This window comes from Phodopus roborovskii, unplaced genomic scaffold (assembly GCF_943737965.1).
Source record: "Phodopus roborovskii unplaced genomic scaffold, PHOROB, whole genome shotgun sequence".
NCBI lineage: Eukaryota > Metazoa > Chordata > Mammalia > Rodentia > Cricetidae > Phodopus > Phodopus roborovskii.
This window is the reverse complement of record NW_026126517.1, coordinates 22,325,853-22,339,719: the sequence shown is the minus strand read 5'-3', so window position 1 is coordinate 22,339,719 and position 13,867 is coordinate 22,325,853.

Genomic DNA, 13,867 nt, shown 5'->3' with positions numbered 1-13,867 from the left:
TCAGGATGCCAGACTTGATGGCAAGAGCCTTTATCCACTGAGCCATCTTTCCACCCCATTCATGTTCTTAAAGCCCTATGAACTGTGTGATACCAATTACAGTGAAATTAGTGCAGGCAAAACTTACCAATACTGGTGGGGATAAGATACGAGCTATCCGTGATGAAGACAGTGTCTCAAGAGGAACACACAGGAAGTTGCTAGATTCTGGAGCTGTGTGTGCCAATCTTGGTGCCTGCCACACAGTAGACTCACTTTGTGAAAGGGTGTTAGGCTAACACATTTCTGTTGCCTGTGAGCTTTCCTGAAGTAAATGAACAAAACTGTGACTGAGAAAAAAACAAACAAAAGACAGAAACCAGCTCCATAGTAAAGACCTCTTTAAAGGAAAAGATTTATTTTTATTAATCTATTTATTTATTTTGGTTTTTCAAGATAGGGTTTCTCTATGCAACAGCCCCGGCAACTTCTAAGACCCTGCAGGTCCTTAAATCCTGAGATTTCATTGCTCCAATTAAAAGTGTGTCATAGACTAGGAACCCTTAAACCTTTATCTCCTTTTAAAAATCATTTATTGTGTATTTATGTATTGTGTGTGGTGCCCACGTGACACTGCGCATGTGTGGAAGTCAGAGGACTGCTAGTTGGTTGGTTCTCTCCTTCCATCACGTGGACCCTGGGAGGTGAACACAGGTCTTTGGTTCAGCAACAGGCATGCGCCCTCTGAGCCACCTCAGCTGCCCCCATCAAGCAGACTTGATGGGTATCAGGCTTCATGGTAGATCTGCTGAAGGCAGCAGGAAGTACTTACTGCAGCAGCCTCAGCCAAGACTCTCCTCCACTTCCCGAGGAGGCCTGATGCCTTCCGGCCAGCAAGCAGGTAGTTCCGGTCAGCTCAGAAGTGCTTCTGCTTGGAAAGGGAGCCAGATGCTTGTTCAAGCAGAGGGGATGAGTCTTCCTGGTGAATGGGGCTAGGAACCTGGGCTAGGAGCCAGGTTCAGGTCTGCTAAGCAGCCTTGCCCCTTTCTTCCCAAGGGTAACCCAACAGGCTCAGTTAGGTAAAGATGCTTACTACCAAGCCTAGGGACTGAGTTCCATTCCCCAGGACCCCCTAGTGGAAGGCAAAATGCAGCTCCACACTTATACTTATGTTGGAGGGAGGGAGGGAGGCAAGCTGGGAGGGAGGGAAGGAAAGAGACCACTAAGAGCCCCCCCACACCCATATACACTCAAACACACACACACAATAAATGCAAACAAAATTTTAAACATTTTGTAAAGGGTCAGAGCTAAGAAATGTTACTTAAAGTGGCTACCTCGGGTCCACACTTTCATACTTTTTTGTTTTGTTTTGTTTTGGCTTGGTTTTTTAAGACAGGGTTTCTCTGTGAGGCCCTGGATGTCCTGGAACTTGCTTTATAGACCAGGCTGGCCCTGAACTCACAGAGATCCACCTGCCTCTGCCTCCAGAGGGCTGGCATTAAGGACTTGTGCACCACTGCCAAGCTCCATGATTTCGTTCTAAAAATGGTCACATTATTTCAAACATTTCTAAAGTGATTTGGTTAGAATTGACTTAGAAGCTTGAATCATCTTTCTGTTTCTCTTTAATCTTTCATAACAGCAAATGCTCATATTTATGTGGGGAGAACTTGATTTGTGGACATTTAAGGTTACACGGATAAATCTGAAAGAGATAGCAAATGAATGCCAAAACCAGACACTGACTACAAAATCAGGATGAAGATGACTTTGAAGTCACCACAGAGTGACCTAAAGGCCTCTCACTGAAGTAAGTTGGACTCACCAGCTCTTTTCATTTTAAAGATTAAGGCCTTCCGTGCTGCGTTCCCACCCACCCCCCACGCCCCCACTCCTACCCTCGCCATCCTCTCCCAGCTTCTCCCGTGTTCTGGGCTCTTTACGGCTTCTTTTTCACAAAGCCAAACTATTCTGTGTGCTTTGTCTGTCTAGTAAACCTTTATTCTCTTTCACAGTGAAGCTCACATTCTCTGAAGTCTTCCCTGACCCCTGGAGCCAGAGTTAATAGTCCCTTAGCACCCTGTGACACTTTATATTACAGCCCTTGCTGCCGCTACACGATCATTATTGTTTATATGTCGGCCTGCAAGCTAGGCTGAATTCCTTAGGGACAGAGACTGTGACTCATCCAGCTCTGTACTCCCAGCACCAAAAATCACGGCCATGGACAAGGTATTGGCACAGTGAAGGTGTAGGTTCAGTACCCCACTAAACACCCACGGTATAGCGCTCCCTCTGGTGGAGATTAGAGGAGCTACAGGGTGAAGACCTCTGCGCCAGATTTTTCACGCCTTGTCTCTCTCAAAGGCTGAGATTATCCATGTTGGACAAGAGCGCTCCATGTTCCACTGTTTTCTGCCTAAGAGCAACCACTAAAGTAAGGCTCAGTAGAATCTGTAATTACATATATCTAATAAATTATTTTAATATGTTAACTAATTAATATTTTAGTGGTAGTGTGTATTATTAGATAACAGCATGCATCTCTTTCATTCATTTATTATAAATTTTAACTATTGAATGATCAACAAGGCTCAAATTTGGGACACACCCATTAAAAATACCGTTTCAATTAAATCAGAAAACTGTGGCTAAACACTTGAAGGACACCTTTACATGCTCAGTGCTATGCCAACTCTTCTTCTTCTTCTTCTTCTTCTTCTTCTTCTTCTTCTTCTTCTTCTTCTTCTTCTTCTTCTTTTTAATACCAAATTTGATTTCGAGGAACTCAGGTCTGAATGTCAGAACCTTCTAACTGGAAAGAATCAGAATATGCCGTATCTTTTAATTCTCACTGTCTTGCGGAAGGGGAAGCATGGGTGACAGAGCAGGCTGATTACTGTCACCCTGGTCTTTCCTGCCCAACACCCCCACTCCCACCCCATTCTGCTTTTAAACCCAAAGTTCTCTGAACGGATTTACTCAGGCCCCACAAGCTGAAGGACAACCAGTTTTTTAGCATTTTACTATGGAAAATTATGAACATACACAGAGAGAAAATAGATGTTTTGCTCAGGTCCTCCCTTCCCCTTTCTGCATCAGTCCCTGAGCTTTGTGGAGGCAAACATAGGCATGTATTTGTTATACATACAGTGTGTATGGTTATTATTCTAGGCTATGTCATCCACTGGCTGGGACAATTTGGTTCTGCAAGGACAAGGACTCAAGCTGCCCAGAGGCCTAGGAATAGAAATTTGAAAGATAGAAAAAGCAAGAGAAGGTGTCCATGTGTACATGCTAAAATACAAGTGAATTGGTTCATACTTACTTGAGAATTAACATCAGTCATCCTTTTCTTTGAAAATACTTGCCCTTATTTATATAAGTAATACATATTCATTGTGGAAATTTTTGAACATGTAGAAGAATATAGAATGAAAATTCAGATTGCTCTATTTATAGCCAGGGACCATCTTTGTAGGCATTTTGCTGGTTTTCCTCCAATCATTTTTCCTAAATATGCAATCATATTTCACATGGTAAAGATTATACTGTAAAATTCAGCCTTTATATATTTAATTTTTAACTTATGAGACATGCCTATATCTTGTTTTCCTTTAGGAAATACGTTTTGCAGAATTACATTTTTAAAGAATCAGCCCTTAAAGACATATATGATCTTTCAAAAAAAAAAAAAATCCAGTATCTAGGTTCTGAAAAGTTAATACCAGTTGGAACTACCCAGTTGCCATTGAGTTCTCTCTCTCTCTCTCTCTCTCTCTCTCTCTCTCTCTCTCTCTCTCTGTCTCTGTCTCTCGTTGTCAAATTGAACTGGTTTGGGTGTTTTGTCTATATTTAACTTGTAAATTCCCTTTGGTTTTGTAATCATATAAAAAGATAAGCACAATAAACTCATGCCTGGTTTTATGTGTTTACCATTTTAAAAAGAATTCCCATGATGTCTTATCCCTTCCAGAGCTGACCTCTACTCTACTTTCTGGCAAAACTCCTCAGAAGAGTGGCTTGCCTCCAAACTCTCACCTCTTACTCTTTTGTTAATGCTTGCTAGTGTTTAGTAAAGAAGAAAGACAATGCTCTTTAAATTTATATATTTTTATTTTATATGTATGAGTATTTGCCTACATATATGTGCATAAACTACATACAAGCAAAACCCACAGAGACCAGAAGAAGGTATTAGACCCCTGGAACCAGATTAACATTCAGCAGTTAACAATTGTTTAGGGAGCTGGGAACCAAACTCAGGTGGTCTGCAAAAGCAGCAAGTGCCCTTAAGGGCTCTTCCTTCCATCCCCAAAACCTCCTTTTGTGTGTGCATGCATGTGAGTGTGTGTGTGTGTGTGTGTGTGTGTGTGTGTGTGTGTGTGTGTGTGTCTGTCTGTCTGTCTGTCTGTCTGTGTGTCTGTCTGTGTCTCTCGCCTCACTTTTTATCCCTGGCAGGACTGGAATTCACTGTGTAGACCAGGTTGGCCTTGGACTCACGGAGATATGCCTACCTCTGCCTCCCAAATCCTGGGATTAAAAGAATAGGTAAAATATGGTGTGTTAAAATGCATGGAACGCAGCCAAATGAGTATTTATTTATAGGTGCAAATGCACATACAGATGCCTCTCAACTTATGTCTCCAGATGCTCACTCTAATTTAAAATGCCATTCATTAAGCACACATTTAAAATATCCAAGCCACCGAACATACTAGCTTGTCCTCACTTACCTTAAACATGTTCAAAGCACTTACACCCACCTGCATACAATTTGTCATAATCATTTAACACAAAGTCACTGCTAAAATGCTGTGTTGGATATCTTGTATGCATGTACAGATGGGCATAATGGGCTGTGAAACAAACCATTCTCCTGATAAGCCCAGTCTCCCATAGACTGTCGGTTCTTTACTTCATTTCCATGGGGCTGGCACTGCCCATGGCTCGCCAACAGTTTAAGCAGAAGTTTATTTAGTTCATTTAAAGTGACAAAACAAAGCAAGGGAGTAGAAAACTCCAGAGAGTAACTGGAGCATGCTGATCAAAGGGGGTGTGGTAGTTCTAAACTATGGATTAAGAAATTTTAATAGATATGAATAAGGTGGGTGGCAAGGGGAAAAGGTGACCCTTCTCCCTCCCAACCCATAGTAGACAAGATCACCCTTTCAGGGTGTTTCTGCGGTCCTCTTGAAATCCCATGAGGCCTGGGGAGGTGGGGGTGGGTTCGACACAACAACACTATAATGGGGCTATGGAGGCTAGAGGATGCCCAGTAACAAAGAGCACCTTGCAAAGGTCTGGAGTTTGGCTTCCAGCACCCACTTGAGGCAGCTTACCTGCCTGTAACTCCAGCTCCAGGCGGCATGATGCCCTTTCTTGGAGATGGAAAGCCTCTGCACTCTATACTCTCACACCCTTGCCCCATATACACATAATTTGAAAAGATAAAAGAAATCTTCTTAAAATGAAGCCAGGGTCTTTTAAGGATGTAGAGTTTTGTTCGCACGCATGTGCGACAAATGTAAAGTTCCCTGGCACTTTAGTTTCTGACATGGTTGGAAAGACCTAACTGCAACATCACGAATGTTTAAACACAAAGGGACAGTCTGGCTTTCAGGAGACATTGCTGCCAAGACTCAGCTGCGGTTTCCTTGGAATGACTTTCACATTACCAGAAGGTAAAGATTCTAAGTCGAAGACCACCCACATTAGGGAAGAACCATCACGTGGAGAAATCTCAGGACCAAGCATCATGGCAAACACCTGCTAACCTAGTACATAGGAGACCAAGACAGGAGGACGGAGAGTTCTAAGCTAGCCTGAGGTTCACAGTGAGATAGTCAGTCCTCTCCCAGACAGTGGGGGATGGGTGAGTGTTTACCAAAGTTATTGTTGTAAAGTCAATATACCAGAGAGAGGTTGTTCAAAGAACAGAGCCAGAGAAATTATATATATGGGGTTCATTTTGGAAGTTTGACTCCACATAATTGTAAACTAGTGTCTACTTGGCTGTTACTCCTGCAAGCCCTGTTGAGGTTGTCTACACAGGGCAGGTGGCCAGGAAGGAAAGATAATGACCAAGAGGGGAAGAGAAAGGAGAGCAGAGGCCCTTAAAGATCAGTCTCACACCTTTTCTCTCAGCCCCTACACTTCACATTGTCCTCATCCAGTTTCCAGGCTCGAACCTCATGTCCATGGATGGTCTGCCATGAAACGTAGTACTGTGCTGGGCCCTGTACACAAAGAAGGGAAGGTAAAGGTCCTACCAGGACCCAGGGAGCTGTAAGTCTACCTCTGCCCAGACCCACAAGTCCAGCCCATAGGTCTGCAAAACTTCATTTGAGCTGCTTTGAAAAGGTCTGACCTGCCTTTGAAGAAAACAGCAATTGCTTTGCCTTCTGGGCCTTCCACATCTGGATCTTCCACAATTGGGCCTTAACCACAGGTTTTCTCCTAGGGTTAACCCTATTCTGAGACCATCACATTCAGTGCACTCAATTTCAGCTTCTTTCTACATGCTTGTATCAAGCAGGAAGTAAATAAACATTTTAAGTATCACTTAAAGGTAAAGGAGCTTGCTGGTATAGACAATCTTGAGTTCAATACTGGGAATCCACATGGGAGAAGAACACTGACTTCAGACCTTTCCACTGACCCCTATACATTTGCAATGGCATGCATGCATGACACACAAGCAAACACAGAGAGACAGAAAGACAAACGGATGGATGGATGGATGGACACAGATGTAATAAAACACACAATCTGATCTGATTCTAACTAAAGGAATGGAAAATATCTACACAAAAGGCTATACAACTTTCTGAAAGATGTGAAAGAAAATCAAAATAAATGGAGGTCCTAAATAGTGTGTTCATGGAGAGGAAGATGCCATATTGGGAACTTGTCTATGTTTACCAAGTTGATTACAAGACTCACTGTAATAGTATACTAATAAAATTTTCAAATAATAATTTCAGTGTTTTTTTTAATTATAAGAATTTGATGGTTCTAAACTTAAATGGAAATGCAGAGGACTAAAAACTCCAAAGGAGGAAGAGGAGAAGAAGGAGAGAGGAAGGAAAACAAAAAGAAGAGGTGGCAATGACAGGTTCAGATTAATTTATCACCACTTAGCAGAAAGGCCACCTTCTCAGCGGCATAGGGCAGCCCTCCTCTTTTGCAGCCAGAGGGCAGACTGAGCTCAGCCATGGGTCTGCATGTTGAATTTCAGAGAAATCTGTCTGTAATACCTGGACTCAGAAGGCAGAGTCAGGAGGATCACCTTGAGTTCAAGGCCAACCTGGACTAGGAAATGACTTCCTAGGTCAGCCAGAGCTACAAGGTGAGACCCCCAGCGCTAAAATAAGAATTTCAGAGGACTGTGTGCTGTTTTAGATGAGAATGCCCCCTATAAGCTCATATGCTTGAATGTTTGGTCTCCAGATGGTGGGATCATTTGGAAAGGATTAGGAGGTGTGCCATGTTGTAGGAGGCGAGTCCCTGGGGGCAGGCTTTGAGGTTTCTGAAGACATCTTGCCATTCCCAGTGTACTCTTACTCTGCTCTCTACTTTTAGATCAGGGAGGGAGATCTCAGCTGTTCCTGATGCCATGCTTTTGCTCCGCCATCAGGGGCTCTCTCTGAAACTGTGAGCCCAAATTAGTGCTTTCTTTTATAAGTTGCCTTGGTTATGGTTTTTTATTACAGTGATAGACAAGTGATTAAGACATGCAGTACATTCTGAGCTAGGAAAATTGCTTACTCCAGAGTTAGGGGCATGGTTGGAACAACTTGGGACCCTAAAACTGATGGAATGGGAGGGGAAGAGAAGGGAGGGAAGGGAGGAAATGGGAGGAGGGGATGGGAGAGGAGGGAATGGGATGGGAGTTTTGATTTTCAGATCATCCCTGAACCATTAAGCCTACAGAATGGGCCCATTCATTTAGAGGCCTCTTATGAGGATGTGTCTTACAAGGCACCACAACCCATCCCCTTCCTGGCCATAAAATCAGTTACTAGAGTCACATCTCAAGGTGAGTCAACTGAAGAAGTGCTGAGGATACTAGGAGAAAAAAGAGGTTAATGTGCCAATTACTGGCTGGAGCTAAGTGAGCCTGCCTGTGAGCAGAGGAGCAGACGGTCACGCTAGGTAGAGGAAACTTTGTTACTTTGAAGCCATTGTCTCATGACCCAGGATTTAACACTTGATAAAGGCTTGAAGACATTTATTTAATAGTTGCTAAAACGGTTCTTGAAAGCTTGGTAACAGTAGTAGTACATGCCTGTAATACCAGTACCCTGAAGCAGGGGGATTGCCTTAAGACCAACGCCAACCTGGTCTACACAACCAGGTCAGTCAAGACAATATAATGAGACTGTCTCAAGGAAGAAAGGGAGGAAGGAAGGGAAGGAGGGACGGAGGGAGGGAGGGAGGGAGGGAGGGAGGGAGGGAGGGAGGGAGGGAGAAAGATAAAGGTAGTCTATCTGAAAGAAAGTAGTCCACATTGCTATGGCAGGTGATAGACAAAGAGCTGAAGAGGGAAGCAGAGGCAGGAGGATCTCTATGAGTTCGAGGGCAGCCTGATCTACAAGACAGTGTCCAGGACAACCTCCAAAGCAATACAAAGAAGCCCCGTCTCAAAAAAAAAAAAAAAAAAAAAAAAAAAAAAACAAGAAAATCTGAATGGCCAATAGCTAAGCAGTAGAGAGATAGGTAGGGTTGGCAGGCAGAGAGAATAAGTAGGAGGAATCTAGGAGAAGGGGAAGAAGAGAATGAGGAAGAAATAGATGGCAACACTTGGGGCTAGTCGGCCAGGTAGCCAGATATGGAGTAGGACAGAAAGAAAGAAAGAAAGAAAGAAAGAAAGAAAGAAAGAAAGAAAGAAAGAGAGGGGGGGGGGAGGGAGGCAGGCAGGCAGGCAGGCAGGCAAAAAGCCCAGAGGAAACCATAGATGAAGACAAGCAGGTTAAGCTATAAGAGCTAGTGGTACAAACATAAGATAAGGCCAAGCATTCATAACTAATAAGAAGTCTCCATGTCATGATTTGGGGGCTTGCAGTCTGAAAAAGCCTGCTACAGCTATGACCACAACACCAGACAGAAACAACTTTCAGAAAGATGTATTTGGGTTCCTGGTTTCAGTCCAGGTGGGCAACATGGTGGCGGGAAAGTGTAGTGATCACTACTCATATCATGATGAACCAAAAAGCAAAGATAGCATGACAGTGGCCAGGCACCATGTACAAAATGCAAAACCTTGCCCTGAGTGACCTACTTCTGCCAACTTGGCTACATCCCTCCCAAGGCAGTATCTTTAACTGGGGACTGAGCTTTCAAAGTATGAGCCAGCTTTACTTAACTGAAATTATCCCATCTACCCTTTGCCTCTGGGCTTTTACCTTTCTCTGTCCTATATACCTTTCTTTACTTCTTACTCTGTGGCTGATTGGGTGGCTGGGTGGCTAGCCCCTGGCACCCTGCTCTTACTTTTTAGCTCCCCCCTCTTCTCTTCTCTCAAGATTAGATTTCTGCTCCTGAGAGATTTATTCTCTTTGCTTGATAATCATGCCTATCCCTCTCTCCTGCCTAGCTATTGACCATGTAGCTCTTTATTAGACCAGCTTCACAGAGTTAAATAAATGAAACATAAAAATGCAACATATTTTTGCATCATTAAACAAATATTCCACAGCATAAATAAATGTAACATGCTGGACTGTGGTAGTGCACAACTTTAATCCCAGCATATGGAAGGCAGAGCAGAAGGATTTTTGTGAGTTCTATGCCAGCCTGGTCTACAGAATGAGTTCCAGGACAGCTTCCAAAGCTACAAAGAAACCCTGTTTTGAAAACAAAACAACAACAACAACAACAAAAACCACCCACAAGTGTAGCATATACATTCATTCAGGAAAAACACTCATAGACATAAAGTAAAAATAATAAACACTTTAGCATAATTATAGTCTGGATTGGGATAAAAAGCTCTGCTGTATAGTGGTTGTCTTCCATGAGCAAGGCTCTCTGTTCAGTCTCTAGAATTGAAAAGGATAGAGAGACGTTGCTTAGTTAAATTTTACTTTCAAACAGGCAACAGATACATTTCTTTTGTATAAGTGTGTCCTGCATTTATCTGGCAATATATGTTTGTGTTGCTTCAAAACAGAACCAAGACTACAGGCTGGAGAGATGGCTCAAAAGTTAAGAGTACTGGCTGCTCTTCCAGAGAACCAAAACTCAACTCCAAATGCCCATACTGGGCAGTTCACACACCACCAGTAACTTCAGCCCTGGGGAGTCTGACATTTTCTTCTGGTCTCCAAGGACACTTGCACTTACGCATACACCATACACTTGCGACATCTCTCTCTATCTCTTGTCTCTTCCTGCTTCATATTCCTCTCTCTGCCCAAGCAGAGACTCCTGTCCCCACCTCTCTAGTGATGGAATTAAAGGCATGTGATCCCAAGTGCTGGGATCACAGTTGTGTGAGCTCTGTTTCTCTTTTATACAAATTCTATCTTGTGTAGCCCAGGGTGGCCTTGAACTCACAGAGATCCATCTGCTTCTGTCTCCCAAGAGCTGGGATTAAAGGTGTGTGCTACCACTGCCTGGCCTTTATGGTTAGTATGGCTAACTTTGCACTCTGATCTTCAGACAAGCTGTATTTGTTAGATCATAAACAAAATATCACCCCACATCTTTTCAGGACAAGCCTGGAAAAGACTTGTCATCAATGTTGTCATTGTTGTTATCGCCACTGGCAGTCTGTAGCCAAGGAATACCACTGATCACTGTAAGTGTAGCAGCTTATAGTCTGCTCCAGGGAAAGGTTTCTCCAATGAAACAGCTCTGCACAGGCAGGGGTTTCCGCAGAAAAGTTGTTACAGCTCTGCTCAGGTGGGCATAGTGTAACAGCTCTGCTCCGCTAGGGGAAGGTTTCCCCAAGGCAAGTGTTAAACAGTTCTGCTCTCCTCTATCTCTGATCCTGCTCTGCCCTGATCCTACTCCCACAAAAGTTGTTACTCCTCTGCTATGGTGAAAATGTCACACTGCACAACAAACCTTACTCAAGAGATTTATTGGGGAGGAAGAATGGAGGGCAGGGGTTTCGGTAAGAATCAGGAGCAAACGGGTACAGATTTTACATAGGATTTCTTGGAGGAGGTGGAGCTTTCCAGGGTGGCTTGGGATAGGTGGATTTTTTTTTTTTTTTTTTTTTTTTTTTTTTTTTGTGGTCTGATTCTGGGGCAGGCTTAGGCACTTTGAGTTTAGGGACCTCAGGGATTGGTGGAATTCTGTGCTCAGGGATTGGAGGGGTTCTGTATCTTGACTCTGTGCCAAGCTCAGGGATCGGCGCAATTTCAAGCCCTAGTCCTGGGGCAAAGTCGGAGTCAGGGTGTTTTTCCTTGACCCTTTTCACCCTACAACAACCAGACACACTTTACCAAAAAGGGCATATCAATAGACAGATGAATGTGGGCCCCACTGGTCCTATCACATGCCATATCATTCTGGAACTACCAGCTGATGGATTAAGCAAACATCCTCTGCTCCTCACCTCCAAAACTCTATCCAAGGTTCAGGGAACATAGCAGAAGAGTGGGGAGGAAGCAAGTAAGAGATGGAGGATAGGAAGCAGTGTGTGAAAGGCCATTGTCTGGAATGGCATGACTGATGCACACATCAACTCAAAGCAGCTATGGTTACCTGCATGATTGCTGCACAAGATCAGGTGAGTTAAAATCCATACATGGATGGGGGTAGGGTTCCAGAGACTCCACTCCTAGTTAAGGAGTCATTGATGGTTAATGACAGCTAAGAAAGGAAGACTCATTTTTCTTTGGGGTGTGGCTGCTGATAAGTTGGCCTTGCCCCAGTGGTTGGCCCTGTACTCACTCATACTTACACTCACACATGATTGGGACTTATTGGGCTCAGAGTAATTAATAAAATAATAATAATAGGACATGAAGTTCTAAGCAGGTTGGTGGGCTCCAGGGGGACTTAGGAAGATAGTACGGGTGGATAAAAATCAAAATGCATTGAATATGTGTTTGAAATTTCCAAAGACAAAATAAAAATTTTAAAGAAAACACCTTGCTGGAGAGATGTGTGGCAGTTTGAATGTAACTGGCCCCCATAATTTCATAGAGAGTGGCACTATTAGGAGGTATGGCCCTGTTGAAGGAGGTGTGGTCTTGTTGGAGGAAGCCTGGCACTGTGGGGGTGGGCTTTGAGGTCTCCTATGCTCAAGATGTCACTCAGTGTCATAGTCCACTTCCTGTTGCATTCTGATCAAGATGTAAACAGCACCATGTCTGCCTACACATCACCATGCTCCCTGCCATGATGATAATGAATTGAACCTCTAAAACTGTAAGTGAGTACTCCAATTAAACGTTTTCTTTATCAGAGTTGCCATGGCCATGGTGTCTCTTCACAGCAATAGAAACCCTAACTAAAACAAAACATCTTGTTGGAAGGATTAAGTGCAGAGGTTAACTCAAAGGTTAAGAACACTTGATGTTCCTGTAGAGGGCCTGAGTTCAGTTCCCAACACCCACATGACAGCTAACAAGAGTCTGGTTTCAAGGATCTGATGTCCTGTTCTGGCTTCCTCTGGTACTGTACAAATATGATGCACTTAAATGCATGCTGGCAAAACACTCACCAAGATCCTGAAAGGCTGCTTGAGGATGAGGTGGAGCAGATAATGGGGTAGTACAGCAGTGAACTGGTAAAGCTGCTTGGCAGCATCCAGGAGGCCCCTTCAGGACACCTTGCACTCTTCACACAAGCTGATAGGATTGATGTCCCCTGAGAGTCACAAACAGCCCAGCCACAGTGCTGCCCCCAGGAGAACCTGCTGCCTCCCCCGAGTCCACACCCTCTCCTAGGAACAGCTTATGTTCACACTGGGTGATGTGCCCTTTGCCTTAATTTAAGACAATGCTATCTCAGTATGGTGGGAACACCGTGGCATTGACTGAGGCCTCTGGGTTGCTGCCTCTCTGGTTAACCTTCCCTCTCCTTCATGTGGCTTCCCTCCCTGACTTACAGGTGTCCTGTGTTCCCATGAGCCACCTGCACACAAATCTCCACCTCTAAGTTCATTTCCCAGAGAACTCAAAGGATGACAGTGAACATTTAGAGATGTGAAGATAAGCCCAGAGGAAAGGGGTCCGTTGACAAGGTTCCACCCCTCAGGGACAGGCAAGGGGTGAGAGGAGGTGGAGTTTGATGTTCTTGTTTACAGCCCTCCTGCACTCTGTACTTTTTAATATGCACGTGTATTACTTCCACAATTAAACTTTTTCATATAAAATCTTAAAGAATGAGGTTGGTGAGATGGCTCAGTGGAAAAGGGAACCTACCACCAAGCTTCACAACACAAGTTCAATCCCCTGGAACCCAGAGAACACTGAGGAAGAGAGGCCAGAAAGAAATGTAAGAGCCCACGAACAGGGAGGAGCGCTGTAAAATGCTGTTTTCTGGACACAGCATGGCCATCGCACTCATGAACCTGCAGCAGCTATGGCTACCTACACAAGACAAAGCCAACAACGTCAGGCGAAGGCGGCACTCCAACATGCAGAATTGATGAGACTCAGTGAGTTACAGGGGCATGGAGGGGGATGTATTGAGAGTGTCTGGAGGGAATAGAAGGGAGAAATAGAGGTGAACATGATTGAGATACAGTGTATATGTGTATCAAATTGTCAAAAAGTAAATAAAAGGTAACCTTTTTGCAAAAAAAGGAGCAAGAACCAGAGAGTGAGATAGCAAGGTGGGGGAGGGGGAATCCTGACTCAAAAATAAGGTGGAGGGGGATTGAGAAAGAGAGCTCAGCATCAACCTCTGGTCTCCACAGTCA